Source organism: Gymnoscopelus microlampas, assembly GCF_963454915.1.
Source record: "Gymnoscopelus microlampas genome assembly, chromosome: 15".
Lineage (NCBI taxonomy): Eukaryota > Metazoa > Chordata > Actinopteri > Myctophiformes > Myctophidae > Gymnoscopelus > Gymnoscopelus microlampas.
This window is the reverse complement of record NC_139952.1, coordinates 29270723-29281108: the sequence shown is the minus strand read 5'-3', so window position 1 is coordinate 29281108 and position 10386 is coordinate 29270723.

Genomic DNA, 10386 nt, shown 5'->3' with positions numbered 1-10386 from the left:
CCCTACCTGAAGCTCATTACCACAATATCTCCCCTGTCCAAGCAGGGATGCCTTCTTGGAAGAGCAGTAGAAGTTTGGTCTCCCATGTGGGAGTCCTGGGTTCAAATTCCAGAGGTTGCTTCACCACCAAGCCACCATGGAGTGCAGTAGAATATTGCACAAACAATGTCTGTTGAGAGCGCAAAGAAGAAGCCACAGCATGTGTCATTCAACATTATTTTTCTGTATAATATATTGATAGAAAGTAGTATAGTACTAGTTTAGACTAGTTACCTTGCTGCCACTGCTGCCGGGGGTGTACAAGTCTGGCTAGTAAAAAAAACAGCAGACAACTCAAATTCAATTATGGCTGGGTTGGCATATTTCAAGCATGAAACTTTGTTGTTGCAATATCGTAGACATCTCGTGCAGTTTCTGGTTGTTGCAATCTTCTTGATACAATTGTTGCAAGTAGAGCACCGCTGCGTGTGTGCATGTGCGTGCGTGCATACATACAACCATGTGTATGTGTGCGTGTGTGTGCGTGTGTGTGTGTGTATAAGTGCTGATTCTGAACCACATTTCTTTCTCTCTCTCTCACACACACACACACACACACACACACACACACACACACACAGTTATTTTAGAGACCCCCCACACAGTGTAGATTAAAGCAATAAGCCCCAAGAGGTTTACAGTGATTTAGAACAGCTAAGGGGCGGCGCAGAGCGGAGTGCCTAACAACAGCGCACATTGTTGCGCACTGTTACTGTAGCAATTAGACACTATAAGCCCAACAGAGGTTTGTTTACATTCCCTGAATATAGCAGTGTTTTTGTCCATCAGGTCTGAGGATGAGCCTGGTTGCTCGAAATATGGGAGCAGCAATACTGGTGTGCAGATTTTTATTCTTATATACTGTTTGATTTTTTTGATCCAGTACCCAGCCCAGTAGGTCTGGGATGCGTGTCTCTTAGCTGTTTATTAGCTTCTTTCTCAGACTTTTAAGACCAGTGTTTTTGGTCATAAAAACAATCTAAACCTAAAAACTATATCGTTACCACAGCAGCCTTTTTTTGCTTTGTTTCAGTCATCCAATCATTCTGTGTTACACGTATGACAGCGTCTGCGACCTCACAAAAGTCAGCATGTACCTGTACGTGACCCCGGTAATTTTATCCAATCAGGAGAGAGAACTAATACAGTATACATTATACAGGATAAACGTAAACGTGAAAAAAAAGTGATGACACAAATAATGAGCAGATGCCTGCATCATTTTGGCACAAGTGTCACACTTCTAAAGTTGTGTTTAGCAAGGTGCCAAAAACACATTTGTGTGGAATGGTTAGTGTGAAAAAATATAACTATAGCCTATATAAGTGAAAGATTATATCAAAAATACATTTTGTTTATTTGAAACATTTACACAGTATGGCTTTAACAAATGTCTTGCGACAACGTCACTGAAGCATAAATAAAGCTTTAGTTTTGACATCTATAGGTGAAACTATGTTTTCACTGTGAGAGAATAGTCAATGTTGGTATAATGTGTTTTTATATGAGCAGCATTGGAACGGCTTTAATGGGAATCAGGCCACTGGTGAAAAATAGCACATGTTCTCAGCCCCAAGCTCTCCTATGTGAATAAATGTCTTGGGGAGGGGGAAATTAGTCTAGGTGGGAACACATTTGAAAGGTTTTGTCACATAACATTAAGTACATTAAGTGATGTTGCCTATCTGCGAACACCACACCTGAGAGTTGCCGTGTCTACCAGCAAAGACTAATGTGTTGCCATACCCCCATCCTTCCTCCTCTGTTCCCACCTCCCAATCTTTTGCCTAATTTATGCTCCGTCGTACGACGGCATAGCAGACGGAGAATAGCCGATCTATAAGCCCACAGCTCACAGTTGTGAGCTCATAGATCGGCTATTTTCCGTCTGCAAAGTACAAATCAAGCTTTGCTCTCCTGAGATGAAATACACGCCTAAGGATCCCTGAAGTTGAGGTGGCCATTCCTTCTCCCTCTTTCTCTCTATATCAGTGTGCTTGCCTCCCTTTTTCTCTCTTCTCTCCTCTCTCTCTTAAATGAGGACGGGGAGAGGGAAGATTAAGGGGTGTAGCTGCTGTAGAACATGGTTGGGAACTTGTAATCTGTTGCCACGGTAATGCTAGGGGTGTGGGAGTAGATCAATGGAGGAGGAGATGGATGCATGGGGTTATTATATGTTTTTCATCTATGATGAAAAACGTTCGCATACACGAGCTGAGACCTGATGTGAGACTTGATCGCTGGCTACACTTGCGGCAAATTGACGACTGAAAATGCTGAAATGTGCGTTGAGATGACCGTACGCCGTACACCCATTTATTTTGGGTGCACAAGTTTGATAAATGAGGGTCAATACGTGTACACACTTACACAGCACACGTATACAGTATGTGTATATTCACAAAGAAACACAAACTCACTGCATACACATGCATAAACTCCCTGATACACATTGCATGCACTGAAACATGTAAAAACTAAAGAAAATCATGCACAGGATAACAACAACACACATGGACTCAAACAACACACAGATACATTAATGGACAACACACACGTCACATACGCATACACAAGCCAATGCACATACTGTAAATACATGCAAAAGCATCAGCACAAACAAACAGAAGCACACACACGGTAGAAGACGGTTGATGGTTATTGGAATAAGGCAGCAGCTGAGATCATGTTCTAATTTAGTTCTTCCTCCATCTTTTTATCCTGGTTTCTGCAGAGCGATGCTTAATGATGTCCCTTGTGACAGGAGCTGGCTTACGATCCCTCCACATGCACACGTGAACACACATGTACTGCACACACACATACAACAGGGAATGGTTAATACACATCCGCATGCACACTCGTCACATGCATGCAGACATACACTCACACGTTAACAACACACTCAGTGCAGTGCACACACACACACACACACACACACACACACACACACACACACACACACATGCACACGCATATAGGTACATTCACATATGTCACACACACGCACACGCACACACAGACAGCCCTCCGCTGTGCACGTTGCTCACTCTCACATTGTGGCCAGCAGCTGGTAGCTTTGCCAGTGCTGTCCCCATGACTTGAAGGATATAAGGGGAACAGATGTGACTCTACTGTGCCTGACAGGACTGAGATAAGACAGGGTGGCCAACAGACTGTCTCTGCTCAGTGTTTACATGAAGTGGGTACCACTTGTTTGGGTCTATGGCCACATCTGTGTTGGGTTGTTGGAGCAAGAGCAACTGGTCTGGGAACCCTGGTTCGATCCCCAGCTCCTCCTGGCCTTTGTGTCAGTGTCCTTGAGCAAGATACTGAAAGGCAAATGAAAAGTCACTTAGCGGCCCAAAGGTAGTAAGGCACCTGTTGTAGACATACATGCATTGAGGGCGCATACAGTTATACACACACACTTAGACACACACACACACACACACACACACACACACACACACACCGATGGTGATTAGGTCTCGCTTATTTTTGTTTCGTATGGTACGAATTATACTCATGGCAGATTTCAATTTATTTTCATTCTGTTGTATTATTATTTCTCCAATGATTATTTTTCTGAGAACTGAGGAAATGGAGGTTCAGTTGTAAGGAACATATGGTCTCAATGTCAATGTCTAATTGTCTGGGTTGATGTGATGTTTTTATGTTATGTGTGGACCCCAGGAAGATTAGCTGCTGTTATGCAGCAGCTAATGGGGATGCAGACCATGTATGTACCTCAAGCTGTATGACTCATACAGCTTAGGACCCTGCATGCTTCCGAAAACTAAAGTAGGCTGTGGTCTGCGTATAGTGTTCTGTTTGTCTCCTTCCTTGCACAGTCAAATCCTCAGTGTTAATTTCAGCCTGAGAGTGGTGCCTTTTCATAATCAGAGTTCAATTAACACTGACGAATTTACTATGTACAAAGTCCACAACGCCGAAACCGCGTGATCTAATTATAATGCCGTCTCTTTAAGCGATGACTAATGTGAGTGAAACGACCGTTTGATCCAACTCGAGATCAGCTTTCGGATTAAAAAGCTCATTCAAATGAGGTTATTGTTAATATTCACACACTATCTCTGTGTGTGAATATTAATCAACACGCCAAGTGTGGATGAAAAGCAAAACCGATTATCTGTTTGAGCGTGAGGGATTCCGAATTAATTTCAGCTGGAGTGAGTTAGAATAAATTCTTCCAATGAAAGCTTAATGAACACACATGTACACTGAAATATTAAATGAAATGGCACTCAGGTGGTGCAGGGGTAATATACTTGTTCACCACCGGCAGAGAATTCAAACCCCAGGTTCTAGGGGTTCGAATTCACTGTGGTGCATCTGGTTTGGCCCAGCATCTATAAACACTCTTGGCCATGTTCACTCCTCTAGAGTCTCGTATGAGCCGGAGCAGTGCCTTTCAGCAGGGGGTGTTGAACAGGAGGAGTAGGACGAAGGCGCTATGTCCTCCCGGTGGGGGCTCCTCACTGGCGCGTGAGCCAGTAGGGCACAATATGGAGATATGGCTGTGTGTGGAGAATTAATTGGTATAATGACTGAATTTGGAGAGAAAGAGGGGTAAAATAATTATAATTGGCTAATCTAAATTTAGAAAAATACATAATAAATTAAATGAAATGATAGTGATGTTCCTTAAGGGCATTTCTAATTCCTAGTATTATGTTTCAAAACTTTCGAACATTTAATTGTGCGTGTGTGTGTGTGTGTGTGTGTGTGTGTGTGTGTGTGTGTGTGTGTGTGTGTGTGTGTGTGTGTGTGTGTGTGTGTGTGTGTGTGTGTGTGTGTGTGTGTGTGTGTGTGTGTGTGTGTGTTCTATACAATATGCATTGTCTTTGAGGGTGGGTGGGTGCTCACACATTCAGTCAAATCCAGTGTAAGGTATTACTAGAGCTTATTCATAATCTGATCACAGGAGAGGTGAACAGTTTATCCGTCATCAAGTTAATTTCCTCTATGGTGATTAGGAGCGAGCAATTAATCTTTAATCTCATCAGATAGAGTATTCGGTAGCCGAGTCACATCAAAAGCTAGATGACAGTGCCACATGCACGCACGCCACACACACACACACACACACACACACACACACACACACACACACACACACACACACACACACACACACACACACACACACACACACACACACACACACACACACAGTATCAGCATGCATTGGGATGCTCTATTTCTAATTACATAATATGTTAGTATTATTATATTATGGTTACACACACACACACACACACACACACACACACACACACACACACACACACACACACACACACACACACACACACACACTGACTTTGGTTAGACCATTAAATGGTGTTTCGTTCACTCAGTCATGGTGACCTTGGCTCCATGGAGACTAGTAGTAATTAGGATGTGAGAAATACTGTTGAGACTCTCACACACACACACACACACACACACACACACACACACACACACACACACACACACACACACAAATAAAAATGCTTTCATACATGCACAGCGTTCAATCGTTCATAGACACACGCACACATGCACTCAAGCATGCACGCACACACCACCATGTCACAACTGTTTTTAGCTCCCATCTGAAAGGAGAACATGCCCTGGGCCGGGCTGGGAGAATGGAAGTCAGACAGAAAGAGAGAGAAAGAGAAAGAGGTGGACGACAGGGAGAGAAATACAATGAAAGGGAAGAGCCAAAGGGCAAGAACAGAGTGATAAAAGGCCAGAGCAGGAGAGAGAAGGGAGGGTGGGGGGAGAGAGTCTATGAGTGAGAGGCGGAGATGGAACGATAGAGTGAGAGAGGAGGAAGGCTGACTGTATAAGATCACCCTGGGGGGGTCAGCGATGTGGAAAAAAAGCTGTGATTCAATGTAGTGTCTCAACCTCTCTCTCTCTCTTTCTATCTGTCTCTTTCTGTCGCCAACTTAGCCCCCCTTCCTCCCAGCCCACTCCCACCACCACCACCCGACCCCCTTCTCCCACCCTGCAGTAGCTATTTAACATGGAAATTGATTTACACAGGAGCTGAGATATCCACAGTGGGACCAGAGGACAGGTGCCTCCAGTCAGCAGAGGAGAAGCTAATGAGAGGTGAGACACCTAGGCACAGCTAACGAGGGAGAGAGAGAGAGAGAGTCCACCATGAAATGGGAGAGGAGAGGCTGCAATGAGGGGATGGAAATGGGGAGGGGAGGGGGGTACAGGGGAGTTGGCGAGAAATAAGGGAGAAGGGAATTTTGCATTCGCACTGAATACCGGGAATATTTTTTGACAGTGAAGAAGTGTGTGTGTGTGTGTGTGTGTGTGTGTGTGTGTGTGCGCGCGTGCGTGCGTGATATGCTACATCGTTTTGCTGCGTATGTGCGTCTGTGAGTGCTCACGCTCTCACTAGTTGTGTGGAGTCTGTGAGTCCGTGGTTACAGTTTCATCCCTGCGAGCCAGTATCTATAGCCCAGAATTAGAATATGAAAGTCTGACACCTAAACCTATGTGTCTGGCTCTTCACAAAAGCCCCATAATCCTCAGCCTCCCCACTTAAGTAACGACTTAATCACACACTCTTCCCTCAACGTGATCCGGTGCATCATCAAAGCTAATACCCACTGCTCTTGCCAGCTCCCATTGCCATGTGCTCTGATGAACACGCGCCCCCATCCCGAGCCATGCGGCAGCCCCCCTACCAGAGCAGGCGTCCCCTCAACTGTATGCATAGGGACATCTGAACCAGTTGGAAGGGGTCAACGTGAAGGTTTAATTACGGAGCCTCGACTGATCAAAGCAGGGAGGAGGGAGGATTAGCTCCCCATCCCGGCTTTGTAGCGCTTTGGTTTGTCAGGTCCGGGGGATTCTCTCATTACATCTCAACAACTGCATTGCTTCCAACTTTTGGACACTGTGAAAATAGCAGATCTTAAGGCTCACAGCACGTCGCAGTTGGCTATATTTAGCGAAGAGATTTGGTGTAGAAGGGAAAAGGAGCGGACCAACATTAGACCCCTGGGATGGGGTAATGTCTGCATTCCGACATCTCACTACTCCGACTAGTGGCTTCCGCGTGCAGTTAGGGTTAGGGTTAGGGTTAGGTATAGGGTTAGTTAACGTCGGAAAGGCGACATGTCGGAAAGGCTACATGTAACCCCCTGGGATACCCTGATCAACAAATTTAAGAGGTTAAAATATCTGGGAAATAGTTTTGGAATGATGTTTCACATTTCCAAATGAGCTCAGCTACTGAGGCACAAGGGAAGGGGTGCATGTCGCCTTTCCGACGTTAACGAACCCTATACCTAACCCTAACCCTAACCCTAACCGCACGCGGAAGCCACTAGTCGGAGTGGCGAGATGTCGGAATGGAGAAATTACCCCCAAGGGAAGTCATGATTTGATTCAGGTACGTGTATCAGATCTGCATGATACAGACCAAACCCTGTATGATATTGGCCGTCTAGTAATGTCCCATATGAGAAAAAGACGTCTTGGGTCATTCATGTGATGTGACAGGGTCAAGGACGGCCATATACGAGCCAATCCACACCATCGTAGGCAATGTAGTTCTGGCAGTGTCAGAAATATTGTGCCATGTTCGTGAAGTGTGGCTGGTGCTACTATGATAGTCAGCATGAGACCGTTATATAATAGCTTCCGACATGTTAAAAATGAAGAGGCGGAAATTGTTTGTGTTACCAGAATTAGCTGGTAACACAATCAATCACTGCCTGCTCTTCTACATAGTTTTGTGATAAATGTACTGTATATTGTAACCAGGTGTGGTGGACCTATTACTAGTGCAGTGTGTGATTAAACAGGTGCTCCTTGTTTTAATTAAGGGTGGTGTTTGTTGGCACAGGGTTTAAAAGGCTAAATGGCACATTCATTCAGGAGATGCCCTTGTTGTCAGGTTGGTTTACCTTGGGAGGAGAAGAGTGAAGAGGCACGGTTTTCTAAATTCTTTGTCAGCCTAATGCCATCTAATTATAGCTGACTAAGTATGGTAGATTGTGGTTGTATTCTGTTGTGTGTGCCATCTACCAGTGTACAGTAAAATCTTACCTGGCTTGGAATGTGGTGTGGTGTGGTGTGTCTCAAAAAAGAAAGCCATGAAAAAATAAGAGCCTTTACATAATTTAATCTGTTTCCATGCCCCACCTCAAAGTATCTGTGCAGAAGAAGATAGAAGCCTTTGTCTAGTTAGTTCTCCTTTATATTGTCTGCACATTGTGGCAGAGCATTCCGTTCTACTGAGGCTATATTGTGCAACCAAGGTCAAGATTATATAGCATCAAGCATTATATGGTATTAGGATATTCTGGTGAAGTCAGGTGTTTATGAAGACAAGATAATGGCAGGCCTGTCTAATGAATTTTACTTCTTAATGTATGGAGAGACACTGAGACTCGCACACGTCGTACAGTATGTGTTCTCCAATGCTGCAGACATTAAACAATACCAAGAGTGATATGTGTATTAATTTATCTCACCAGTGTTGGTGACAAATATTATTGATTGATTGAGTACTTTATTAACAGTTTGCAAAGTACAGAGGTACAGTTAGGCTATACAATAATACTAAAAGGATAACACAAAAAGCCCTGAGGGCTTGTTTCCATTGTGGTCCTGTGTATGCAATTCATCAAGACATACGTATAAAGCCGTGCAGTGGATTTTTTGGTAATGAGCACTAACTTGCCTTTTCTACTAAATATCTCCTCTCAGGCTAAAGACGGCATTGGTGCTCCTTTTCATTCAACTTTTGTTTTGTCTCATATCGGTACTAGCAGGTATGAATGTTATTATTAAGTGTAACTTAGTTAGCTAAACAGATGCTAGGTTTGATGTTTCCCTTGTATCTGATAGTTTTTGACAAAATTGCATAAACATTAACATTTGTACATATCTGCCTGAGCGTATTTTGTGTGTATAAATGTCCTAGTTCCTTTGAAGCACTACAATGGTCTCTTCCATGGGACTATTTATTCACGCTGTTTGTTGACTAGGGTTCAACTTCATGCCACTTACTCGGATTTCACCCTTGTAAGTTGCTCTGGATAAGAGGGTTTACTAAATGCCTGAATGTAAATCTGCTATATACCTGTCCCTAAGCGAAAATGTAAACAAACTTAGATTTTCTTGCTTTAACTGCCAGACTTTAACAGACATCTGTAATACCCTGTCAGATGATTTGGACACTAATGCCAGCTGTCCCTATGCACCACCCATTGCTTTCAAGTCTTCTGTGATGCATTTCTTTGCAAGTGGGTCATTCCAACATCCCCTGAGTTACTGGAGGCATGGTTACATCAAGCTTAGAACGACATGCCACTTTTCATGGCATTCCCAATGACACCTACATGTGAAATTGTAGTTCCCTGGGTGCAATAGATTGCAAGCACGTGCAACTTTGTGCGCCATCAGGGAATGCTCTGATGTACTGTATGTGAACTATAGGGGAACCCATTCCATCAACATCCAGGTGACTTGCAATGCAACATACAGTATAAGGTTACACATGTATTTACATATAATCTTGAATCAAGTCATATATACTGACCTGCAATCTTCCAGGGGGATATACCCCCTGGAGAAGTGGCTTTTGGGGGACAATGGCTATCCATTAAAGGCATGGCTGATTAGTGATTACACAATGCTTGCTGCTTACATCATGGTGTACTGTGCCAACAATGGTCTATGTTATTTCATTCGTTTGGATTGCTGAAAATGTGAGACGTTTGGGTAGGTCTGGAACAATACAATACAGCCCTCAGAACGTCAGAGCATTCTTTGTGGCATGTTGTCTAGTTGCATACCTGTGTGTGTGTGTGTGTGTGTGTGTGTGTGTGTGTGTGTGTGTGTGTGTGTGTGTGTGTGTGTGTGTGTGTGTGTGTGTGTGTGTGTGTGTGTGTGTGTGTGTGTACTCCTCTATTTCCCTGTTATTATCTGCCAGTTCATAAAAGTATGAAGGGTGTTGGGTGTGTCCCATTTTGGCTCTAGCCTTCTGTTCCTAGTGTTTTGTGTGTCTGGATCCCATGCCAGATTTGCTCTTGTGTTTTGACCTTGTTGCCCGTTTTAGCTTTTGATTATTGCCTGCTTCCTCTTTGGATGTGTTTGCTGTTTGGACTGCCAAGCCAGTGTTTGACCCTGCCTAACTTACAAACGTAAACCATGCCCCTGCAACGGTTTTCTTAATAAATTCACCATTAGAATCAGCTCTGCCCACTGCTGCCTTCACCTGTGTTCTCTTCACTCCGCACACTGACAAAATAATGATCCAGGTCTTGACTCTTTTGTCCCCCCATCCCCGCCCAACCC